The sequence below is a fragment of the Protopterus annectens genome, chromosome 10.part0, assembly GCF_019279795.1.
Source record: "Protopterus annectens isolate FY-2018-M chromosome 10.part0, PAN1.0, whole genome shotgun sequence".
NCBI classification, from domain to species: domain Eukaryota; kingdom Metazoa; phylum Chordata; order Ceratodontiformes; family Protopteridae; genus Protopterus; species Protopterus annectens.
The window spans coordinates 1,789,513,997-1,789,540,825 of NC_056744.1; the positions used below are offsets into that span (position 1 = coordinate 1,789,513,997).

Consider the following 26,829-nt stretch of genomic DNA (forward strand, 5'->3'; position numbering starts at 1 on the left):
TGTGCCTTGTGTTTAGGAGGTGAAAAAACGTAATTACTCCAAACTTTGTTAAAAATAAATCTAGTGCTTTGAGTATTACAGTGTGGGAATCTGGAGTTTAAGTGTATTTAACTGCTGTAGAAGATTAACACACTAAACCCATTAACCAGCTGCTACCTATACTCCAGAGCAGAGTGTTGGATTCCTTCTTCCTCGATCAGCCTACTGTCCTACTCTAAGCAAGTGACTTGAACAGCGATTCCAGGTCACTCCTGAAAAACACTTGGGTCCATTGGGTTTACCTGCTTAAATTGGGGAGGGGGGGGGACTGTATAGTACATTGGAAAGTTAAGCACTATAACAATTCAGGCTAAAACATACAAGACGTCTTCATTTCACTTATGAAATACCAAATGTTTAGGCTCCTTTTGCACACAAATATACCAGAAGGATAGGACCTCTCTCATTTTGAAGCTACAGAAAAAGACAAGCTACAGTGATTACTTTTTAGGAACACAGAGGAATACAGACTCAAGAGTATTGCTAAATATGTTACTACTAGTATATATACCAACTTCTGAAAGCGCTGAAAAACCAAAACCCTACACTGGAGGAGGAGAAACATTAGTATACATCAAACTTAATACAAAAATATGATGAGTGTCATTTATTATACGACTTTTTCTTAGATGTAAAAACTGACATGAACATGGTCAAAAACTTATTGACTGGTACCAGGAATAAGCACCTTCATCTGAACCATAAATAATTAAGATTCCTGTAGAAAAAACAAACATTCATACAAAATTAAACAAAACGTCACAGAACTATCCTCATTCATATATTTAAAAAAAAAAAAAAGCTCATGCTCAAAATACCTACAAAACATCTTTATAAACAGAGTAGAGCCTCAGCTAAAATGTACACAATATTTCTGCTGCATTATTTTATTTTTTTTTTTACTTTTAATATTGGTCTTTTCAAGATTTTAAAATTCAAATGGTAATTTAGTCCATGATCTACAGCATCATGGATAGTACTTGCCATTCATATTCCTTTGTTTCACAAAGATTTTCTGCATCACCCCCTATAATATCAGGCTCAGTGCAGTCACTAACAGAGCAAAAATTAAAAGTAAAGTACGCACAATAACTAGCCATCTGGGTTGTCCCATTTTCATTCTCTCAACAAATGGGTTCGGATAAGACCTATGGATCCAACTCAGCAGCATAATCTAGACTTTGGATCCAACTCTCGGGCTCCTGCCTCTCCCCATAATGCCCTTGTCCATCTTCAATACCTCAGCGTTTGTTGCCATAAAGTTCCTATAACTGCACACATAAGGGACAGCTGAAAGAATGGGGCTCAAACCTGTATCTATAAAAGTTACAATAAACAATCCAACAGGTTCCTTCTGAAGATTTAAGGATAGGGACAGATAGGAGGGAAGTTGAGGAAGAATGAAAATGGACAACACAGATGCCCAATCACAGTGAGTACATAACTTAAATCAGACATTGCTATTTGCATTCTTCAACAAAAGGGACAGAATCCCCAGCTATGCTGACCTTGGGTGGTCCTCATGGAAGGATATTCTAGAGTACTGCCGAGCCAAAGGCAGCGTTGCTTCTGGAGCTTAGGTCCAGTTTGTAATGAGTAACAAAAAGGTATGAGCACTGGACAGTGTGGCTGCTGCGCAAATATCAATGGAGGTTCTTGACCAAAAAGCAAATGAAGTAGCCATGGATCTGGTTGAGTGGGCTTTAGGTTATTTAGGTACGGGAATGCCTTACTGAGAATAGATCCAAGAAATGCAAATCTGTGATCCATTTAGCTATAGTAAGTTTAGAAACCAGATAATCCAGTCTTTTTGGTGAGAAGGAAGCAAACAGCTGATCTGACTATCTACACAGGACAAAGCAAATCAGAAACTAATCTGTGCGCATTTATGAGGTGTAATCTCCTTTATTTGAAAAATTTGGAAGGACCACCAGTAAATGGATTGGTTAACATTGGATTCAGGAGCTACTTTAGGTAAAAAAGGAAGGGTTTTTGTTTGTAAAGAAAGCCTGTCTTTATGGAAAATAATGTAGGGAGTCTTTGATAAAAGAGCTCGGAGTTCAGAAATCCTTTTTGCAGAAGTTAGCTACCAAGACCCATTTTCCATGAAAGAAATTTTTTTTGTTGACGTTTCAAAGGGTTTTGAGTTTGGCCTTGTAGCATGACAGTCAGATCCCAGGGAGGTGAAAGATCCTTTATTGGTGGTCGAAGGAGAAAAATGCCTTTTAGAAATGCTTTACATAATATGGAAGAAGGCCATGAATAATTTCTGTGCCCTGTATGAAAATTGGAAATGCCCACCAACTGCAGTTATCATACAGAAGCTTGCTCCTTCCTTAAAAAGGACAGCCAAAAAATTCAAGGACAGCAGAAAAAGGGTCAACATTTTTCAATGCCCAAAGGGGGAAATCTTTTCCACTTGCTCTTGCAAACTTTCTTGGTGGACCTTTTTGGGAGGATGATATAAAGGTGCATACTGGGGAGGAAAGCCTGGGCTTTCTGACAATTACTAGAAATGGAGAAAACATGCAGTCAGTTTGACGGAATGGATACTGGAATGGCTCATTCTTGAGGGGTGTGACAGGAGATCTAGAATTGGTTCCAGTACCCATGGAGGATAATGAAGATGAAACTAAACTAAAGGAAGGGGGAACCACACCTGTCGAGGGCAGTAGGGGGCAAGGAGGACTACTTGAGCTCTTCACCTGGGTTGCCTTATGTAGAAATTTTGGAATCAAGGGAAGAGGGGGGATAAGCATAAAGGAGACCGAATGGCCAAATGTTGACTACAGCATCTCTTGGTGACTCCTCCTGTATCAGGGCAAAATACCTGCTGCACTTGTGTGTGTGTGTGTGGGGGGGGGGGGGGACGCAAAAAGGTTGCAGCAAGTTTAGCCCAAATGACAAAAAATCTCTTCCACCACAAATTGGAGAGACCACTCATGAGGCATCAGAATGGACCTGCTTAATTTGTCGGCTAACACTTCAGTTTTCCCCAGAATGTGTGTTGCAACTAGAAAACCGATTTAGGAGATTGCCCATTGCCACACTGTAATGGCCTCTCTAAACAGGGTAAGATCGGGTTCCTCCTCCTTTGTTGATGTACCAGACAACAGGCATAATGCCGGTCTGAATCACAACAGTCCCTAAAGGAAGAGCATCTTGGAATGGGAGTCTGACAGTAATCTATCCCTCCAGCATGTTCTATATATTGTGGCGAGGTTTAGCTCACTAGAGCGAGTGGCTCGCAGTGACTTGGATTTCTTTAGGTGGAGCATGTCCATCAATTCTGAGTTGGACATGGCTTTGTAAGTCAGGCAAAGATTTCCTCTTAGTAAGCGATATGCCACCGAGTACACCTGGAGTTTTCCAGTCGGGCTGCATAGGACATATATTTGAAGCCAGTAATCCTCTTGGTGAGGTACTTTTGTGGTCTTTCCAGCTGTTGGAAGTGTCTTGTGAGGTACATCTAGATGCGAACCCTTTAGTAATTAGATGGGCTACATAGAAGGATTTCCTAACTACTTTGGCAATATGATTGTCAAAGGAGATATTACTATCTACCTGGGTCCCCAGATCTCTCATTACCTCTTCTGTATTAAGGGGGCTGCCACCCATGTGGTAATTCATGGGCGTTTTGTTTTTCCCAAATGGGATGACTATGCATTTTTTGGCATTTAGCTCGAGACCATGACTTTGACACCAGGTGTCCGTCTCAGTAAGGCCCTTTTGGATAATGTCCATGTCAGCCAGAGATTCAATTATGGCTCCCAGTTTGCAGTCATCAGCGAACTTGGTTAGCCATAGTCCTCCTGTTTTTGCCTGTACTTCGGAGAAGTATATGCCGAACAGTAGGGGTCCCAGGACAGAGCCTTGTGGGACACCACTTGTGAATGGTTTAGAGTCGGACCTGGAGCCTGCTATTCTTACAGTGGGAGTTCGGTCTGTAAGCCAGTTGGCAACCCATCTTGTGATGTAGGAGTTTATATTCAGGCTGGTTTACTCCAATTTGCAAACCAGAGTAAGCTTGACTGGAAAACATAGGGGTTGTCAAAGAATAGACCACTGAACAGCCTAAGCACACACATACAGTTAAGTGCTAAAGGAAGTAGGACTAGTGCTGCTGCCATAGACCTCAATGCTTGAAGAATATACATGGCTGTAGAGATGGTTGGGAAAGGATCTGAAGAAACAGAGATCTAAGTCCATCTATGCAATGAGTTGGTAGGGATGCAGTGTGCTGTGTTCAGATGTGCATCCATAAACTCCATGCTCTGTAGTAGTGTCAGCTTTGATTTGGCATAATTTATTTTTTTCCCCAAGGAGTGGCAAATTTGGAGTGAACAGTCCCTGGATTGTTGAGGCGATGCAGAAAGGGGGTAGTGAGGAGCCAGTTGTCTGGATATGGAAACACTCGGAAGAGTCTCAAGTGAGCTGCCACTACTGCCATATATTTGGTAAACACCCTGGGGGCAGTGGCGACTCCAAAGGGCTGGGCTTTGAACTGGTGACTAGCTCCCAGCCAAAAGCAAAAATGTCTTTGAGAGCAGTCTGTCTATTCTGATGGGATAGTATGCATACTGAAAATCTATAGAGCACATCCAAGCATCCTTGCAAAGAAGTCACAGAACAGACTATACCATAACCATTCAGAACTTTTTTTCATGCACTGATTCAATCTGCTCAGATCCAAAATTGGTCTGAGGTCCCCTGTCTTTTTGGGCACTGAAAAGCATATGCAAGTCCTCAAATCCTATTTTGTCTGGTGGGATCTCTTGAATGACTTGTCTAGCAACTTTTGAATTTCTTGTGCTGCTGCCTTCGCCTGACTGGGTGGAATGTTGGGAAGCTTTTTTCTTTTGCAGATAAGGAGTTGGCAAAAATGGTATGAATAACCTCTGGATATTATTCTTAGCACCCAGGAATCTTCTGTTATATTTGCCTAGGCATCTGGGTGCAAGGACAATTGCCCCCTCCAGAGGTGGGCAGCCAAGCAACACTTCAGGAGTGCTGGAAGGTCAGTCTTGAAAGGAAATCGCAGAAATCCTTATTTTGCAGGCCTCCTCTGCCTCTAGGGCAGCGTCTACCACTGGAATTGCCTCTGCAAGAGGCGTTGTCCTTGTGCATACCTTGAAAAGGTCCCAAAGGTTTGCAGAACCGCATTTTCTTTCTGCCTCCAATTCATAGAAAAGGTTTGAGGGGTAGAAAACTTGATTCCCACAGCAGACAGACTCTCTTCCCCTTCTTGTTCACTGCAGACAGACTCTCTTCCCCTTCTTGTTCACTGCAGACAGACTCTCTTCCCCTTCTTGTTCACTGCAGATTAAGTGTTTCTTTAACCGATGGACCAAATAAGGATATGCCAAAGGCAGTGTTGAAGGATGCCTTAAAAGGCTCCAAAATGTCACACAGTTGCATCCACGTATGTCTCCTTAAGGCAATGCCTGAACCAGCAACCCATGAGATGCCTTCTGCTGTGTGAGATCAACCTCAAAGAAGCACTGGAAACTGACAGAGTGGCCAGTTGACAGGATGATCTATGAAAAATCCTCTGCAGACAAAGACTCTTGACAAAACTTGATAGTTTTAGTCAAATCTCTCTGCAGTCTTGTGAAATGAGCCAGGTAATTAAGAGACCTTATGACAAAAGTCAGAGTTAAGACTCATTTTCCAAGTCTGTTCAGCACCCTAGACTCTCAGTTTGGTGGATGGACAGAAGAGCTCTGTTCTGCTTGCTCTGTTTTTGGTGGCTGCTGCCACTATCATAGCATCAACTGAGACTCCTTTGCTCCAGTGGGGGGGGGGGGGGTATCTATCTTTATGAGGAGCCAAGAATTTGTCAAGTAATTTTGGAATGGGTTTGATCGTATCCAGCTCCTTCCATGCCAGGCAGGAGTCAAGGAGTTCATCCACTGGGGGGGGGGGGGTGTAACCCAATATGTAGATGGGCCAGAACCAAAAGTTCCCAAGCATACAGATTCCTCCAGTGGATTTTTTTTGAAGACCAGCTACCTTTCTGTCTGAGGATCTCAAGTAAGTCTCCAAAGGAGATATAATCTGGTGGTGACCAAGGGGACCCTTCATTGAAATCAGTATCCTCAGAGATTCCAGCAAGAAGTTTGTGCCTTCTCTTGCAGGTTCTTCTCCGATGGAGCTCCTCTGGGGGATGTTCAGAGGAAGTATGAGAGGAAGTTCCTCTATGGGAACCGACTGAAAGCTACTTGGAACTGGCTGTCCCTGTGGAACAGGTCTGACAGACTACGGATATGGAGTAGATCAAAGGGATGAGAAGCAGATTCTGCAGAAAAGAATGTGGTGGATTTTGGCCTGGAATGTTTCTTAGGAGTCTGCATGGGAAAAAAAAAAAGTGCAGAGTAGGATCCAGGATGAATTCTGATGAGCAAAGTGTCTGTCTGTGGTGCCAGGTTTAAGATCAGAGATCCAAAGTAGGAGCTGTAGGGCTGGCTGATACGGTTCTGGGTCAAAGGACTCTGGATCCAAGGATTTTTGGATACAAGTTGGCAGTTCCAATGAAGAAGTCTTAAGAGGACTTTAAGCAGAGAGCATTTTTTATGCTCCAAAGGAGCAGATTTTGTAGTTTTGCCTGGGGTTTTTGATCCCCAGAAAATGATGTTGAAGCAGAAACAAAGTAATCCTAAAGTTTGCTGCATCGGTCAGCCAATGCCTGGAATTAAAAGCAGTGCAAATACTGAAGTTGGTTTCCAGATAGGCAGCTCAGAGACAATAAAACATCTGAGTTAGGGATTTTATGCTCACAATATGTGCATTTCTTGAATCCTGTAGGTTCGTCAGCCATGAAAGGAGATGCATCAGCAGTGCCACTAAAAAGCACACAAAGACAAATCCCTCTATATTTAAAAAAAAAAAAAAAAATGTAATTAGAAAGAAAAGGAAGCAAAAGATTACCAGCAATAGTAATAAAGAAAATACTCTGTTATAGGGTAAAGAAAAAAATACAAATTATGGTAAGAGGAAAATACTATAAATATATAGTTAAGGAACCTGACCTTATAGAACATTAAGAGGGAGACAAACAAAAGAAAGAATCGTTTAGGCAAGATACGAAAAATCACTGAAAAGGTCACTCGAGAGAAGGACCCACGTCACAACACGATAACTGTAAACGAGATCTGGGGTACTAAAAAGGGAATAAAAGGGAAAAGGGCATTATGGGTAGAGGGAGAAGCTTGACAGTTTGATCCAAGTCCGATCTGTGGACTGGATATGAACCCATTTGTTGAGGAAAGAAAAGGACATCAGATCTTATGTTTTTTTTTTTTACATTTGCTGGTATGCCTGAACAAAGCATTTTTACTGTTCTTATTTATGGCATCGTAGTGTTTTGTTCACATACCCTTTGACAATTTCCTTGCAGTTCAGGGAAACTTAGCATGCCAGACAGACCGTATACACTGCTGCACATACCAAATTTACCTGACAAGTACAACGTTTTGGGGTAAGGTATGACCTATCTATATTTTTTCTTCAAAAAAAATGGACTATTGGCTGCATCTGCAATAGGAACAGTTCTGTCAAACATACACACTGCTACCTTGGTCCCACCTTTGTTTTTAGTTTTATTAAGATATATTCCCTTTTGTTTACAAATACTGGCTCCTCTCCCACTACACAACTTGTTTGGTACCCTTTTAAAATATTCCAGTGTTGGAAATATGCTTATTGACAGGAAGTACCCCACTGGTAATGAGTTGTGTGAAGGTAGACGTGTGTATAGAGCATGCACTCGACATACAGCCAAGGTTTAGACAATGCATCCCAGAGACACACAAGTACAAATGTGGTATGGTGCTTACATGCACTTTGAACACCGATATAATAAAAACCATTAAAGAAAATCTGAATATTTTAAAAAAGGACCAAGCAGCAAATTCGGTAGTGAGGGCGGAACCAGTATTTGTAAACAAGTGAGGACAACCTGAAAAACGAGTTAGAGAAAGAAAATGAAAACAGGAGGGACCAAGGCAGCCGTGAAGAGACACAAAGAAAATGAAAACAGGTGGGACCAAGGTAGCAGTGAGGAGGGTGGGACCAAGGTAGCAGTGAGGAGACACAAAGAAAATGAAAACAGGTGGGACCAAGGTAGCAGTGAGGAGACGCAAAGAAAATGAAAACAGGTGGGACCAAGGTAGCAGTGAGGAGACGCAAAGAAAATGAAAACAGGTGGGACCAAGGTAGCAGTGATGAGACACAAAGAAAATGAAAACAGGTGGGACCAAGGTAGCAGTGAGGAGACACAAAGAAAATGAAAACAGGTGGGACCAAGGTAGCAGTGAGGGGGCACAAAGAAAATGAAAACAGGTGGGACCAAGGTAGCAGTGAGGAGGCACAAAGAAAATGAAAACAGGTGGGACCAAGGTAGCAGTGATGAGACACAAAGAAAATGAAAACAGGTGGGACCAAGGTAGCGTTGAGGACACACGCTTGTCAGACTTCTTCCTACTGACGATACGGACAACAATCCATCCTTGCCCCAAAATGTACTGGTCAGATTGTAAATGTTGTACAGGCAGCAGAATGCCATGTCATGGCAGCACTACTAGGAAACTGAATAGAACAGTATATGAACACTACACCATGTCATAGAAAAATAACAGCAAAAATGCTTTTTACAGACATACCAGCAAATATGAAAAATAAAGCTTTGTTTATGCGACTGACTGCAATGAACCTGATACTAGAGGGGGTGAAACAGAATCAGACACCAAGGAATACGATCAGCAGGTATTACTGAATGCTACTGTAGATCACAGACTGAATGACGCATTTGAATTTTAAATGTCTAGAAAAGACAGATTTAAAGTAAAATTTATTTCACATAGCAGAAATATTCTGCATATTTCAGTACAGGCTCTACTCGTATTACAAAGGTGTTGCCAAAATTGCTAGACATGGATCACTGTGGTTTTGCAGAGGGGAGGCAAACATTAAACATTAATAGAACATGGATGATCAAGAGGGAAGCAGAGTGTAAGCAGGTGGGTCTTGATGCAGAAAATGCATTTGACAAAATAAGCTTGAATTAAACCAATGGAAGAACCGCAGTGGTGCAGCAGTAGCTGTGTTGCCTCACAGCAAGAGGTTCTCCCGTTCAGTTCTCGGCTAGAGTGCGGGGAGTGCCTTCTGTGTGGAGTCTGCATGTCCTCCCCGCGGTTGGGTGGGTGTTCGAAAGACATGCGTAAATGGGCGTGCCTTAGTTGAAGGTTGAACGTCTAGCTGGCACCTCTGCATTCGTGAAAACCTACTGCCAATCATTAGCAGACCGGAGTTCCGCTGTGGCAACCCCAACCCAGGAAAAGCTGAAAGACAAAACATTGGAATGGAAGCATTTGCATTCCCTGATACAATAAGGTTAGAGAGAATATGAGGGACCAAAGGCAAGAATTAAAGTGGTAGGGTTCCTCTCTGATAAGCTGTGCCTGAACAGAGGAACCAGGCAGGGTGTCTTCCTTCCCTTTTGTTATTTGCTTAAAGCCATAAATCGAGAAAAGTTGGCTTTATTTGCAGATATCATCTTGTACCTGATAAAAACAGAGACATCTCAGTGTTGTGGAACACTTGGAGACTTTCAAATCATGACAGGATATAAACAAAGGTTATAGCTGCAAATTTTGTACCCACGCATGAATTGGTTACACAATACTCATACTTATGAAGACGCGATAAAATAAAGTTATTTAGGAGTATGCAATAAAAATATTTGTTGTGGCAGCTAAGGCTTAGTGGACACAAAAAAAGATTCAATACAAAAACTGAAAAACTGGAAAGCTCTTGTTTATGGAAAACAAGTTAAAAACAGTGAAAATATTTTATTCCTTTTAGTTTTATGCAAAAAGGTCATGCATTTTTTTTTTTTTTACATCAACCAGAAGAGAAGTTGTGGACAATAATTAATGTGTTGAAGGGAAAAGGCAATGGTCAAGTGGGATAAGACTAGCCTTCCAACAGCACAAGGTAGTTTAGAATGACCAGATTTGAAGGGATATTTTACAGCTACAAAATTAAGGCTCATATGAACAATACAAGCAAAAGCTTTAATTCAAAGTGGAAAGAGATGCTGAAGAAACAGGAGGAAATAAGGACAGCGTGAGATTTTGGATGCAGATCCTTAAGGTGAACAGCAGCAACCACAGAGATTATTATATTCATAAAGTAGCAGAAAGTAATCCAACAACTAAGCCAATATGAGAATGAAGAAAGGCGATTTTATCGATACGGAGATCTGCAATTAGGAGTAAAGAGAAGAGGCAAGTGGGCACCGGAACTTACCGGAGAAACCAGTCAAAGGAACCAAGGTACTAGCTGGAGAAAACCGCCAAAGGAACCAAGGTACTGGCGGCAAAACATTAAATAGGGAACGGTAATATCTTCATAGGCGATTACTAGGCTGTTGGCCCTACGGCCTTTACAAGCCTAACCATGTTATACCCTGGCTCCTTTACTGACCAACTTGTATGGTCTACATTTGCAGTGCAGGTCTATGATCAGCATAAATTGCCCTTCTCCAAGAGGGACATGGATAACTGGATGGGAGACTACAAATTTACCCCAAAGGTGTTGCCCAAGTTGCATTTAAATAGGGTCATTGAGGAGTTCTGTTTTACATGAATTGGGAATTTCAGAGTGCCAATCTTTGGGAGACGCATCGGTCTCTCAAGCACGTCCTGTTAATGTTGCAGGCCAAGTTAAGATTCCTAGAGCAAGTGAATCTTGTCCCATTCAACTTGTGGATGTGCAGCATTTCCATTAGGGCAGGGTCCGAAACTGCTCTGTAGGCCAGACGCAAGTCGCCTCTCAGCAGCATATACGATAGGGAATACAGTGACAGAGCCTTCAGACTGTCCACGCAAGTCATAGATTTGCCTTTTCTTGGTGAGAAACCTCAGAGGTCTCTCCAGCTGCTGCAGGTGTCTGGTGAGGTATGTAGAGAAGGGAGCTTTGTACTCCATTAGTGGTCTGATGAGGGAGGAGGACATGGGAGTTGTAACATCCTTAGCTCTGGATGAGATGTGCAACGTAGAAGGCCATCCTTAACAGTGGACACAGCGATCAGCCAGACGTGCTCTTTGCAGCACCCACAATGTGCAAAGTAATGACTCATGCATTTTCTACAGAGTTACATATATTGGTAACAGACTGTAGATTTTTTATTTTTATAAGGATTGTTGCTCCTACTACTGTTGGAACTGTCTGGGTATCTTTCACATTGCTCTTATTTCTGCTTGCAAATCCTGATATTTTATGACTTTGTGCGTCTCTGTACACAAGACACTGTAGTCGCTGGGTGTGGCGATTTCAGTTATCAATGCTACCTTTGTCTTCTTTTCATGGACCAATATATCCAGTTTTTTAGCATCTACCTTTTGAACTGTTGGTAATGGGCGACTCCATGTGATGTTGTCTTCATCATTTTGTATGATGCTTTGTGATTCATGTTTCCAGCAATTTTCAGCCACTTCAATACTGTAATGTTTGCACAGTCCCCAGTCCAATACTGCCACATTATTATACCTTTCAGTATACAGTCCTTCTGCCATTAGTCACACCCAGCAATAAGATATGAGACTGTTTCCAATTCTGTTTTTTTTACAAAACCTACATTTGTCTGGTTTACGCAGTGGTGGTGCTGCGGTAGCATTGTCGCCTCACAGTCAGAAGCTGTCCGGCTCGATTCTCAGCTAGAGCGTCTTCTGCGTGGAGACATGCGTGAATGGGCGTACTTAAGGTTGTGCATCAGGGCTGGTAACTCGGCACATAAAAAACTACCACCAATCATTAGCGGACTGGAGTTCCACTGTGGCGACCCCTAACCGGGAAAAGACAAGACAACAACATTTGTCTGGTTTACAAAATCCATTGAATACGTGGGAGAAACAATGTGTATGTAAGCCCACTATCTTGGGCTCCCAATATTAACCTTTCATCTTTTGGTTTGAATTTGTCTCTCCTTAACCGTGCCTGTGTTTGATCCTGATCAGCATGAGGTTCTAAGTTTTTTATACTTGCAACTATACTTATGCATTTTCCACATTTTTTGCCTTCTCATGTGGTCCTTCGCCTTATATTTTTGTTTTTTGGCACATTCACTTGGTTCTTAATTTTCATCTACTTCTGGTTTGATTTCCATTCCTGCTTGATGCCGATTCCCAGCTGGGCAAGTTTCTCAATGATGTCTAAAGCCTTGGCTAAGTCAAGATAGGCTGTATGTACTGCTTTGCTTTCATCCAAGGCTTTAGTGACATTCTCAAAGAAATCCACCAGGTTTAATAAGCATGATCTACCCTTAATGAAGCCTAATTGAATCGGGTCGAGTTTGAAGGTCACCCATACGAGTGCAGTTTCCGATTTAGACTCCTAGCATTAAGCAGCAGAACCAGGAGAGAGGGTCTCCAGTGGAATTTTTTTTTCCCCCTAGAGAATTTTGTTATGAGCTTGCCTAAAAAAGGCACTGTGGGGGAGGCAAGTACCTTTATCAATAACTGAAAGCCAAGAGACAAAGGTGAAGACCATTCCTGGCAAAGCAGCATGGTCTGTTGACCATATCTTCACAGGCTGACAGACACTGGATCCCTCTGGATTGATACAGGAAGCTAAGCAAATTGTTGAAGTTGATCATTTTTTTGTTTATACTGAGGCATCATCCTGGGTGAAGGTAGAATGCTGCTTAGGGCTAGGGGCACACCTGACTGAGGCATCATCCTGGGTGAAGGTAGAATGCTGCTTAGGGCTAGGGACATACCTGCCTGAGGCATCATCCTGGGTGAAGGTAGGATGCTGCTTGGGGCTAGGGACATACCTGCCTGGGACACAGAGCTCAGTCAAGTCTCTTCATACAGTCCAGTGAGGTATGTCTTAAGTCATTCACTCCAACATGGACTATGACAAAGTCATAACAGTACTTGCTGAGAGACTTGAGTGCATGCGTGAACATGACCTTATCCTTGTCCAGCCTGGTGAGGGGGACATCTGTGTCTCTCACTAGAGTCATCTAGGACCAAGACATTTAGTTTTGATGTGTTTTGCCTCAGGGGCTTACTGGCTGACACAATGTTGTGTGTATTATTGTGTGTAGTGGATTCTGTTGGGTCTGCAGCGTGTGCAGTAGGTTTGTGCTTGGGAGGTCTCTGATGTTTAGGAAGGCTTTTAGTGAGCCCCTCCACATATACTCGTTTGTGTGTTGTGAGCTTGGGAATAGGCTAAGGAGGGTATTTGGACCACAGGCTAGAGAATGCCTTCTCTACCAGAGAAGGATATCAGAGTATAACAGATTCCCCTACTCCTTTCTCTTTGTCTAAGTCAAAGACCTGCTCTGGTAGAGTTTTTAGTTGAATCTAGAACAGCAGACGCTGTTTTAATAAGGAATAATTCAGACACAAAATACTGCATGACAAGTACAGGAATCGGAGGAAGTTAGAAAAGATGGAGACGAAAGACTGGCGAGGCAACTTACAAGGGAAAACATACAGAGATGTGGCTACGTACAGCGATGTGGCTCCCAGGTATGCAAACTTTATAAGACTTAAAGTGTTTGCATAGGTATTTTTATACACCAAACTTAAGACTTTTCTCAGGCAGATGTCAAATATTAGAGGTGCAGTGGAGAAGAAATGGGTAACTGGGAGCTTATGTTTTGGGAGTGTAATGAGTTGGCAAACTTTAAATATTCCCTACAGAGTACTCTGTCAGAAATATTGAGTGAGCAAATGGGTGTAATTGAGAAAATAATTTTAATTTGGGACATGGGATCTGAATTTCAGACATACTAATGCCTTAAGTTTAATTCTGGTGGCTGTCAAAAAAACAAAAGAAAAAAGTTACTAGAAAATGGAAGTCTAAATCTGTTTGAAGTATTAAATATTGAGATAAACTGCAGAGGGATCTTTAGAAAAGGGAAGGAACAAACTACATAGAAATGGAAATTGTGGGAACAATACATGCAGAATAATGTTCTGGAGAAAGGTTTAAGGGAAGGCAGGAACTGAGCAATTTATGTAATGTTGGACTGAAGATAGTTGTACAAAAGAACATATGCAGTGTATAGGTTCATATATTCATATATAGTTCATATATAGTGTATTAGGCTATCAGACCTAGGGCCTATACAAGCCTAGCCATAATTCCCTGGATATTTTTTCCCACAATATTTACTTCCCTGGACTATGTGTCTATATACTACTGTATGTATATGTCGTGTATAATGTATGTAACCGAGTCAATATTTGTTTTAGTTTATACAAATTATGTTTGCTTATGTCTTAAGTAATGTTCCTAATCATCCTGTTTTATGCTACTTAAGCCAACGGAGAAGGCACAACTGTACTTCCTTTGGGAATTTCTGAAAACGTTTAATCCGCTGATGCAGACACAGACCTTTCCTATGCATAAAGCAGGAGCACCAATTCCCAGCTGTCCCAAGATGAAGTGTTCTGCTTTAGACATTTCTCACTTTTGCAGTGCTCAGTCAAACTGCCCTTCCAGTTACAATCCATAACCCCCCTCAGGAAGGCCTCTAAGCGATGCTGCTGTACCTGTATACATACTTTGAGGAACAGGCCAAAACACGATGCAAAAATCTGGACGATTGAGAGGTACGTCAGAAAAAGCCATTTCAGTGTTATGGAACGGTCTTTAGAGTCTTTTGGAGACACAATTAATGAAGATAAAACATTAAGGCTATAGCTGCAAACTATTTAACCACACATGAATCAGTGCAGCAATACTCACATTTATTAGGACACGATAAAATAGGAGTATGGACTAAAAAGTATTCGGTTATGGCAGTTAAAGATATACTTGAAGAGACTAAACTAAACTAAACTAGAGGGAATACAAAATGAGAAACTCCATGCTTTGCTTTATGGATACTGGTAGCATGGTACATGCAATGACTATGTTTTTAGTCCCCTTAAGGCCAGGCGTGTTTTTATCAACCAGGGGAAAGGTAACAGAATTGCAAGAGGCCAAGAATACATTTGAACTGCAGGCTAGCGATTGCCTATACTCCGACTTCCCCTATCAAGCATGATGCTAAAGAGAAAGACATAGGGCGATTATAAGTGATAGACCAGCACTGCTACAGTCTGTAGTAGAATTCAGAACAGTTGTTGCTAAAAGGAATAATTAACTACCAGGGTATATAAAATATTGCACAAGAACTATAGGAATCGGAGGAAGCTGAAAAGTTCACAAAGAAACAAGGGGAGAATACATGTATGGCTCTCAAAATACGCAACAAAGTCTGAAAGATTTAGGAATTTTGCGTGGAAGTGTTTGCATAGGTATTTTTACAACCAAAGCAGACTGTGGAGAATTTTTCTTCAGGTAGTATGCAAATGTTGGAGGGATGATGGGGAAGAAAATATTTTGTGGGTGTATGAGTTGGCAAACTTTAAAAATTCCCTGCAGACTACTCCGAGATAAGCAAATTGGTGTAACAAACGATTTTCTGAGCAGCGATACAGAACTAAGACTGCCTAGACATAGTATGGCCTTGCCAAGTTTAATTCTGGTGGCTGCTAAAAAAAAGCAATTACTAGAAAATGGAAATCAAAAGTTTAAACCAACTGTACTAGAAGTATCGAATATAGTAATGGAAGTAAAAAAATTAGAAGTGTGATCTTTAGAAAAGGGTACGAGCAAATTGCATGGGGAGAACTATGGATGCAATACATGCAGAAGAAAGCTTTGGAAGAGGAATGAGGTCTAAAAGGACAGCAGAAATTGAATGATCTGTGCAATGTTTGACTGAATGACTGTACAGAAGATTTGATTAACAATGACTGTACAGAGGATTATATGGCTATGTACAATTCTTATGTTAATATGGTTTGTTTTCATTTACATAAATGTATGATTGCCTACAAGTCCTAATTCAATAAAGGCGTTTAAAATAACGTGGTTTTTTTCATGTTGTACATTACGCATGCAGTAAAACAGACATGTTCATGCTCTAATTTAGATGTCTGCAGCAAGGACCTCTTTTTTTTTCTTTTTTTTGTAGTAAGGACAGACCTGTTAACACTAAACAGATGTACCATTTTACCTACTGCTAACCCATACTTGCATTTCTTCTTGTAATAATGGGAATACAAGTAACTTTTATCACTTTGCAGTGTTAGTCTTTATTAGACCCAGCAAATAAAACAAGGCAGTATGCCACTTAAACCCTCCCTCTCATGGTATCAGGGCAAGGCTAGTTAAGTATCTTGCATAGTAACAGAATCAGAGTGCTCTCCATTTTTCCAATTACAGTACAGTGAACTGTGACTGCTGCGGGCCTAAAACAGAAGGCTACTTACTTTAAATACATTAGTCATTACAGCAACAGGGGAACGGATGTGTGCCCAACAATGACAGCATCATACTAAAATAAGTTTGTGTGACTGTCACAGTGATGAGAGAAGTATGACAGAGGACAGCACCACAGAAGCACATTACTGCAGCTATTACAGAGCTCAGAGAAGGGCAGCAGCATAAGGAAATGTACTGCTGTGGCCATTACAACAGCTGGGGAAGGGCTGTGTGCCAGAAAATAACCGCAGAATATTAAAAATACATTACTATGGCCATCACAGTGACTTAGGGGGGGTGGGCATGTGTCAGAGAATGATCGGTATATGCCCAAGAAAGACAGCAGCACACTGAAATAAATCAGAGAGGAACAGGTGAGCCCAGAGAATTAAGTAGCATAGTGCAATAAGTTACTATGGCCACTGCAATAAATCAGACAGGGGGGGGTGCCAAAGAATGACAGCGGCAGGAAAACGACAGCAGCAGCATCATTCGGTGATGAAGTCAGCTTATGCAAGTTCTACTTGCACTGAATACTGCCAAAGTGATGCACAACACAGTCATTCATGCTGATGTTTCTCAAACATCTAACATATGAGCACTTCTCTCCATTCTACACACGGGCAATATCACAGTTCTCGCCTCCTGTGAAGTCATAGTGTGTAGAGAAAACACACTACCCACAGCAAACCTTGCAGGAAGATTTCTCCTGTGTAGAGAAAACACACTACCCACAGCAAACCTTGCAGGAAGACTACCCACAGCAAACCTTGCAGGAAGATTTCTCCTGTGTAGAGAAAACACACTACCCACAGCAAACCTTGCAGGAAGATTTCTCCTGTGTAGAGAAAACACACTACCCACAGCAAACCTTGTAGGAAGATTTCAGCCAGTCTCATCCTTTCCGGAGTTGCTTTGGTAAGCATTACTGAAATGTTAGCCCAAATTTTTATTATGCTCTTACATATGCAATCACATAAAATGTACGGACTCTGCACATTTGGACAAAATCTCAACTCACACAGCAAAATGTTTACTTTGACTATGATGACACCACTTCGCAGGCCATTAGTAAGACAAAGGAGATGGGAGTTTAGATCTTTTATATCTCCACCTACTAGCTAAAGTCTATAAATAGGCACAACTCTCAGTACTCTGGTGAGATCCTAAGAACAGACACTGGGCATGGCAACTTACCTACAAAAAGCAAGTTTGATCACAGACTTTGGGGAAGTAAACCTAATACCATATTGTTCATTTGAAGACTCCTTAAAGGATAGTTCAACTTCTGTCATAAGCAGTGAAGAACTGAATTGAAAAGTGCCTGACAAATAGTTAGTCAACCACTAGCCAAGAACAATTAAAGGAAAGAACAGTGGGGGATATATGAAAGAGTTTTATGCCATGTATATCACTAGCTTCAATGATTAAAAGACATCCACTGGTCCTTATGGAGGAAGGAGAAAGACAGACAGTTACCCTACTGAGAGAAGTAAAAAGACGACATTGCTAGTTTGATAAATCCATATTATTATAAACATACTTAGTGTGACCACCCAAAAACATAAAAAGCATTATATAAAAAAGTATAATGCAATGTATATACACCATCGCTGCATGTTACAAATACATGCGTAGATGTGTGCGCTTGACTGTGCACACATGAAACATACAACCCAAAACAGAGAAAGCCAGCACCAATAAGGAGTTATTTTACATGTCTGTGTGTACTAAAAAGGGATCTAGGGTGGGAGGATGGCATAATGGTTAAGGTGTTTACCTTATGAACACAAAGTGCAGGGTTTGATTCTCACATGGGGTAATTGGCTAGGCTTGAAATGACCCACAAGAGTAGTTAGCCTAGTACTAACCTATGAACCTAGGGCAAGGAATAATTTTAACTTTCTACTGTAGTATGGTTGTGCAACTTGCAACTCGTGCGACACCAAATTAAAAACACACCCCTCTCCTATGCTACAAATAAAAATATTCTCTCCTTCCTGGAAGCTGTGAGCAAAGCCCGGGACACAGGACACATTGTCTCTACCCTCCTACTAGACCTCTCTAAAGCCTTTGATACTATCTCCCACAATATATTACTAACTAAACTCTCCAAGCTTAACTTGTCACCCTCTTCTCTGAACTGGTTCACTAGCTACTTATCAAGCAGTAAGATGGAAAAAAAGCCACCTCCCCTTTCATCAACACCCCAACCGGTGTTCCATGGATCTATACGGGGTCCCCTTCTTTTCAATATATTCATAAATTATTTCCACAACTCTATCCCTTTAACTACAATTATCCAATACGCAGATGATTCAACTATTACCTGTTCTGCTACCTCCATCCCCACACTGCTAAAGCTTACTCAAGATGCATTCTCAACCACCGAATGATGGATGAAAACAAATCACCTTGTACTCAATGCCTCCAAAACCAAAGTAAAGCTATTCACCCCCTCTAAAGCTACCTTTTTCAATCCAAGTAATTTCACTATTACTAGTCACAGCAATACACCCCTAGAACTGGTACTGGAGGCCAAATTACTTGGGGTCCAAATTGATGGCTTAAATTCAATTCCCACATTCAACTAAATATAAAAAAAAAAAAAAAAAACAAAAAAAAACCCAACAACTTGGCATGCTCTACAGACAGAATAGTTATCTACCACATTTCTCATCCCATCCCTCCTCTATGGAGCCCCACTTCTAACTAACCTACAATCTTCTCACAAAACACAACTCTCCTCTTGTTATAACAAAATTGCCAAGTTTGCTACCTCCCATAAGTCCTCCTCACACCACTGTTAGGCTCTCCACAAACTAAAATTGTTAGAACTACCCAATCACCTCACCTACTTTCAACTGACTCTTCACACAAGCTCATCTTCAATCCCTCCCTCTGTCCATCCCTCTCCTCTACCTTCAAAATGCACCTCCCTGATAGATTAGGTTTTAGTTGTTAGATCTTAGAATTCTAACTGCATAAACCAATTCGTCCCCCTGGAAAAAAATCTCTTATCCTACAGTCTCGTCTCTGGAACTCCTTACCCCCATCTATTCGTACCATCACAAATCACTTCTCATTCAAAAAATCCCTTCACTCGCACCTAATTTCCCAGTGGGAATGCTCCTGCTCCCACCAATCTCCTCATACTGGGAATTTCCACTTCTCCTCTCCTTATTCATAATGGGAATTTCTACTTACTCTCCTAAACTCATAAATCTTGCTCTTGCTTGTATTAAGCTTTATCTGAATAAGTACCCAAGTGTAAATATACCCTAAGATGGAAAAGGTTCTCCGTTTCTATATTGAAAAAGTTCTAGGTCAGCTCATATACCTTTCTCTTGCTTGTATTAAGCTACTCAACCTAAATGTATGAAAGATACCTCCAGTGTAACCCACCCTAAGTTGTAAAAGCTTCTATATTGTAAATTCTTTGCAGCTTTACAAGATTGTAATATTTGTATATATTTCTACACTAGTCTACTCTATTTCCAAGTCCTTAGTAATTGTATAACTGAAAACTAAATACTTTATTGTAACCCTAATTGTTTTTGGAGTTTTTCTCCCCAGGACTCCATTGAAAACGGGTTCTTTGGCCCAATGGACTATCCTGGTAAACCAACTGCAAATAAATAAACATTCAAGCCTAGGACTTTATTCATTAACTACCAATATGGACACCAAGTAGATTAAATTTTCTTTTTAATATAATGCATTTTTGGCAAAATACAACTGCAGAATATAGAACTTTTTACTCATTTGCAGAAAAATGAATATACATTGGACATCTGCTTTGTATTAGTCAAATGATGCACTGTGCTCATTATAAAGCTATTTTTACAGCCTCAGTGCATAAGCGATCTGGATCTGCAGAATAACACAACAATCCCCTATCACATTTTGTTATGAAATTGCTCACCTTTTAAAAACTGCCTAAACATAAAAGCATCTGTCCTAGCAACATTACGCACATATAAACAAGTCATTCCATTTACTTACAAAACACCAACTCTGAATGAACAAGGCCACTACAGTCAGAAAAAAAGAAGCTATCTTTTAGAAACCTTGAACTACCAATGCTAAAGAAATACCTCAATGTTTGCCTAAGGAAAGAAAAAAAACACTAGCTAACTGTGCTGTTGGTATTCTATTGTGTAGGCAGTTACACTCTCCTCTTAAATTACCTTAATGCACACACATACATGTACGTATACACTGGGTGAAATGAACACAGGATTTTCTAGGTCACATTTTGCTCTTCAATCTCACTCTTATTGCTCTCTCTAATGTTACGATATCATCCTCCATTAGATTTCAATCTTCCATACTGTAAACACGATAATACACCAACACACGAGTTAAATGCATACCAGTTAAGTCTTTACATACTGTTTAATGGATTTGTCATGCTATGAAGCATCTTTGTTTACAATTAATTTTACTCCCAGATAAAATACATATTAAGGCTGCAAGTGATTTTGCAAAATAAATTTAAGACTATAGTGCATGGTTTAACTTTTCAGTTTTATAGCTGCTCTTGGGTCAGGACAGGTGCTGTGCAATAACTTACACACAACTGCAAAACATTCTGGGTAAGCAAAATCAACTTCCATCAAGGTCAGAGGATATGTCCCTGCGCATTGAATAGTTAAAGGTTACTTTGGGTGTTGCAAACAGTTTCAAGGTTTAAGTGGATGCCTAAACTTACTATTCTGTACACCAGATGGTAAACAATTATGAACTATTCAAGACTAAGTGAGGTCCATCTCTGACTCTTTAGTGCCATCTTGTGGTACTTTAGAACAAAAGGGCTGCATTTTTTATTTTTAAAGGCAGGAGTCAGAGCTGGACCTGGTAGAGTTAAATATGTTAATATTTGCACTGGGTATGACGAGGGTGGACAGGATTAGGAATAAGTACATTAGAGGGTCAGTCTAGTTTTGGACGGTTTAGAGACAAAGCCAGAGAGGCAAGATTGCGTTTGTTTGGACATGTGCTGAGGAAGGATGCTGGGTATATTGGGAAAGGGATGCTAAAGATTGAGCAGCCAGGTAAGAAGAGGAACGCCTATGGGTTTTTACACATTACAAAGAACTTACTCAGAATAAATGAAAACATGGAATGGAACCTGGAAATACCTCCAAGCCACAACTATGGTTTTGGCATTGGACTATTGTTGGCCTTGAAGAATACTTTTCCTAAACTGTGACGTTGTAGAACCAATCGGCAATGAAGTGGCCCTACAAACAGCAATTTGCCACCTCTCCGAGAACCAGGCACCCTGTGGTGGTTTTTACTAGCAGAGAGATGCTATGGCCTGCGATATTTACTCATTTTCAATGCTGCTATTGGTTGAAAGCTCTGGGTGCACCCCTCCAGTAAATTCAGAAGCTCAAGAACTGCTGCAGGAGCAAAAATACATGTGCTCCTCGTCACAATACCCACAGACATCAGGAATAAAGTGTGCTCCAACTGCACCTGGAAGAAAACACCTTTTACAACAGATTCACTTTTCCAGCTAGTTCATAGGTAGATACTAGGCTATCTGCCCTAGGGCATTTATAAGCCTAGCCAGAGTGTATTTGGCTTCCGCCTCCCTATTAGATTAGCCTACTGTGCCTCTTTAAAGTAGGTCACAGAAGGTACCCTTTTAAGGTTAGTTTACTTGTGCCTCTTTCTAGCAGGGACACAGAAGAGATCCCAGGGGTGAATTTGCGATCTCCCATCCACACGTCCAGATTTCGCTTGAAGAGGGTCAGCGAGGGGCTATGTCTAATATGAATTGGGATTCTATTCCAGAGTGAGGGGAGCCTCTGGGAAATTAATCTATCCCTCCAGCATGTCCTATTTATTTTTGTACTGGGGTTTAGGTCCCTGGATTGTGTAGCTCTAAGAGACTTGGATTTTTTGAGGTGGAGCATGTCCATTAATTCTGGGTTTGACATGGCTTTGTACGTCAGGCATAGATCGCCTCCGAGTAGGCGGTAAGCAACTGAGTAGAGCTGGAGTTTTAGTCTAGCTGCATAGAACATCTGTTTGTAGCCCATGATCCTCTTAGTGAGGTACTTTTGGGGTCTTTCCAGTTGCTGCAGGTGTCGGGTAAGGTACATCCCAAAAGGGGCATTGTACTCAATTATGGGCCTGATGAGTGACGAGTAGAGGGGCACAATGACCTCTCTCTATCTAGATGCGAACTCTTTTGTGATAAGGTGGGCTATATAGAAGGTCTTTCTAACCACTTTGGCAACATGATTATCAAAGGAGAGATTACTATCTACGTTGGTCCCCAAATCTCTAATTACTTCTTCCGTACTTAATGGATTACCACCTATGTGGTAATTTGTGGGCACCTTGTTTTTCCCAAAGAGAATGACTATGCCCTTTTTAGCATTTAGCTTGAGGCCGTGGCTCTGGCACCAAGCATCCGTCTCTGTGAGACCCTTTTGGAGGATGCTTGTGTCAGCTGGAGATTCGATTATGGCCCCCAGTTTGCAGTCATCTGCAAACTTTATCAGCCATAATCCCCCTGTGTTAGCCTGAACCTCAGAAGTATATACCGAACAAGAAAGGTCCCAGAACTGAGCCCTGTGGGATGCCACTTGTAACTGGTTTGGATTCGGACATGGCACCTGCGATTCTGACCATGTGGGTTCTATCTCTGAGCCAGTTTGCAACCCATCTTGTGATATAGGGGTTAATATTTAAGCTGGTAAGCTTATTTATGATGCCTGAGTGGGGTATTGTGTCGAAGGCTTTTGCGAGGTCCAGGTAGGCTGTATGGACTACCTTGCCCTCATCTATGGCCATGGTAACTGTTTCAAAGAAATCAACTAGGTTTAAGAGGCAAGATCTGCTCTTAAAGCCGAATTGGGTAGGGTCCAGTGTCTGGAAGCTCCCAATGTCTTTGTTTACGAGTTCCATAATATGCTCCATAGCTTTACAGACCAGACTAGTCAGGCTTATGGGGCGATAGTTTCCGGGGTCCGTTGTGGCACCACCTTTGTGGAGTGGGACCACTGTAGCTGTACGCCATTCTTTGGGTACATATCCTGTAGTAAGGCTAAGTTTGAACAGTGACTTAATGTGAGGGTTCAGTTCTTCTTGGAGCTAGTGTAACACAGCCTGGGACACAGTCGGGTCCCATAGATGCTGTATTTTTTGCTTTGGAGAGAGCAGCTTTCACCTGTCCATCTGTGATGTCTGGGAGGTTACATTCAGCTGGGATATGCATTTGCTCCTTTGGGGGGGGTTTGCGCTGAATCTGTCTGCCAGGATGTTGGCTTTGTCTGTAGGTTCGGTATATTTTGTACCGTTATGCAACAATTCAGAGCATATCTGGGAGTTTCCGCCCATGTTTCTGACATAACTAAAGAAGGCCTTGTGATTATCTTTAGTGTCTAGGGCAATTTTTCTTTCGAAACTGGCCTTTGATGATTTTATGAGGGATCGAAGTTTCTTGCTAATACTGATCAGAGATGCCTTCCCTTTTTGGGATTTTGCTCTGTCATGTAGTAGCTTCCTCCTTCTGTTGTATAGCTTATTTATGGCCGGGGTCCACCAGACCGGTCTCTTGTTTTTGGAGGAGTGAGTCTTGGTTTTATTTGGGATGGCACGATCCATGCACTCCTGCAGGTGCTCATAGAATGCATTTGTAAAGGATTCGGCAGATTGGGCTGTATTATCCTCTGGCCCAGGGGCTTTGAAGGATACCGCCTCAGTCTTGAGAAGTGCAAAGTTGGCTTTGGGAGAAATTCTTTACAGTGATTTCCTTGGCTGGGGGTGGGGACAGGATATGGATGCCCAGGGAAATTTGTTTATGGTCTGATCTTACCAATGAGGGGTTTACCTCTGGTGTGGAACAGAGTCCCCATGTTGGCGATGACCAGGTCCAATATGTTGTTCCCTCTTGTGGGAGTGGTGACCAGCTGTTCCATTGCGTTAGAGTTTATAAATTCAAGGAACCGTTGGGCAAGGGTGTTTGGGCTTGAGTAGTTTTCCCAGTCAATGTTTGGGTAGTTGAAGTCACCCAATAAGAGTGTTTGGAGAGACCTTCATATTCTCCAGTGTTCTCAGGAATGCCAAGTGGGGTTCCTGTAATAGGGAGGGTGTTCTGTAGTAGGCTACAAAGTGAAAGGCAGTTTTGCCCGCTGTTAGTTGCACATGGATGGTTTCCGATGCTTCGTGCAGTGCCACCAACCTGGAGGTGTAGATATCTTTGAATATAGATACTCCCCCTCTTTTTGTGCTTCGGTCCGAGTTTTGCGGCCGAAACGCATGGTATGAGTTATAACCTGGCAGTGCTGGGGTGCTCTCAGGAGCCTTGAACCAAGTTTCTGTTACTGCACAGACATCAACTGAGTGTTACTCAAACCATGGATTAGGTATCTTCAACAAACACATCATATTTATGAGACAACTACAGTAATCATTACTAGCAGCAGTGTGTATAAAATGCCTGTACAGAGTGGTGCCCTTACTTTGAGCATCAAGTGACTATGTCCTCTACATGCATTATTCAGTAAGCCCGGTATAAGTAGACCATAATCATGGTGTACAAGCATTCTGACTTCCTGAGGCAGAAGTGTGGTCCTGCACAGAACACTTATGTGGGTACTTCACCATGAAATGAGGTGCTTCAGGATTGCATTTGCCTGGATTCGGTCACTAACTGCGCAGCTGGCCTGAATTCGGTCACCAAGTACGCAGCCACTAACATGTTTATTTCATACAAAGGACAAGAAAGCTGAATTACTGTTGAAGATTACAGTTTTTGAACCCTTTGATAAATCTACCTGGAGAACAAAGCCAATTTCATCACAGTATCTAATAACATAACTAAATTTGCATTTCATACGAGTATTAACTATATTTACATCCAGTTAAGTTTCACTACAGACTCAAAACATTTAGATTTTACTTGCTAGTTAGGAACATACTCTTAACAGACACCCATGCAAACATTTTAACTGGGTTTACAGCAATTATTAGAATCTTGGTCTGCTCACCAAAGGTTTAGAAGCTTTGATAAGAGGTCACATCCACGGCAGGGATGTACTGCTGCATTCAGGTCTCTTGGGATCCTGCATACATTTTTATCTGAAAATATTGGGGGATTGGAAAGGCTTACTGAGAGGCCCTCTGATGGCAGGAGAGCTGGCAGAATTTTTATTTTTAATGACAATCCCTTCAAGGCAGTACTGCAGTTCTACATCTGTGGTAACAAGAGTAAGCCTGAAGAGCACTTGTATCAATCCAAACTAAGCTGCATATTAGCAACACGTTAACCAGAATACCTTCTGCCTGGGGTTACCAACTCCCCACCACCATCAGTTGCAGACAGCATACTGTGAAGCAGGGTAGAGAACACAGACACTACAGCTGCAGACAGCATACTGTGAAGCAGGGTAGAGAACACAGACACTACAGCTGCATGGCAAAGGTACATTTTGATCAGTAGGGAAGGTTGTGACCCTTGCACACTAGCATGGTTCTACTGCCCCCTCCCTACACATGGGAGAACACCTCCCACCCTCCGGCACACATAACCAAGCTGCAATTCTGATGCGTGGTGTCTACAAGGAATCCTACAGTGCCCGACATTACAGAAGTGTCACCCCACTCCGCCCCCTTGGGCAGACTGAGCCTCATTACTCTTCAGCCAGATCAGCTCCAGCAGGTGCTAGAGTCAAACTGAACTACCACCATCATCCTTCTGTGTGAATGAGGCAGACTGTTTTAGCCCTGAATGCTAGTCCACTGACTGGGGTTCAGTAATAAGCCCATGATACCGGACATCTGGCAAAGGAAAGGTAGAGTACCATGGCAGCCTCTAAGTGGAGGATTGGGGGGTGCAGCCCTTCAAGCAAATCGCAGTGAAGAAGTGGCAGTAGCAGCTGCAGCACTAAAGTAAAAAAAGGGGGGAGGGGCGCAACAAAGTGCTTCAGCACTGCCCAAGTCCATGGTCTCTGGGAAAATAAATTGGAAAAGTGGGAGAAGCCTTGTCAAGCACTTCCTGGAAGAGAGTTCTATTCAGCCTTATGGCAGCTCAAAGTTCCATTCACTTCAGAATTTCCAGAAAACAGAAGTTGTATACTGCAACACTGATTTTTATTATTCCTACTTTGTTCACTTCAAATGTTGGGATATCAGATCAGATCCAATTCAGCAAATTTCTCTCAAAAATGTTCAATCTCGTTCCTTACTGCCACATCACACCAGTCTCCTCTGTGTCCTCACACCAAGTATTTTGTCCATCTGGACACACGACCTAATGGCCACATGGAATTTGAAAATTAGAGTGGACGGGCTTCAGGGTAGATGTACAAGGTCTGTTCAGAGTAAGGAGATCTGGAAGGGGATGATCACAGGCTGCCAAGGTGGACAGACTAGGGGTAATAAAGCTCCAGCATTATGATAAAGCACCCAACTTCCATATCTTACGTTATCATGTCGGTC

At 41.8% G+C, this 26,829-nt stretch overlaps 1 protein-coding gene across 1 annotated transcript in view; it reads right to left on the bottom strand.

Annotated features, from left to right (window-relative positions):
* The window catches only part of RNF25 (ring finger protein 25), a 370,335-nt gene that overhangs the window by 273,583 nt on the left and 69,923 nt on the right, over positions 1–26,829 (bottom strand). The window lies entirely within an intron of this gene.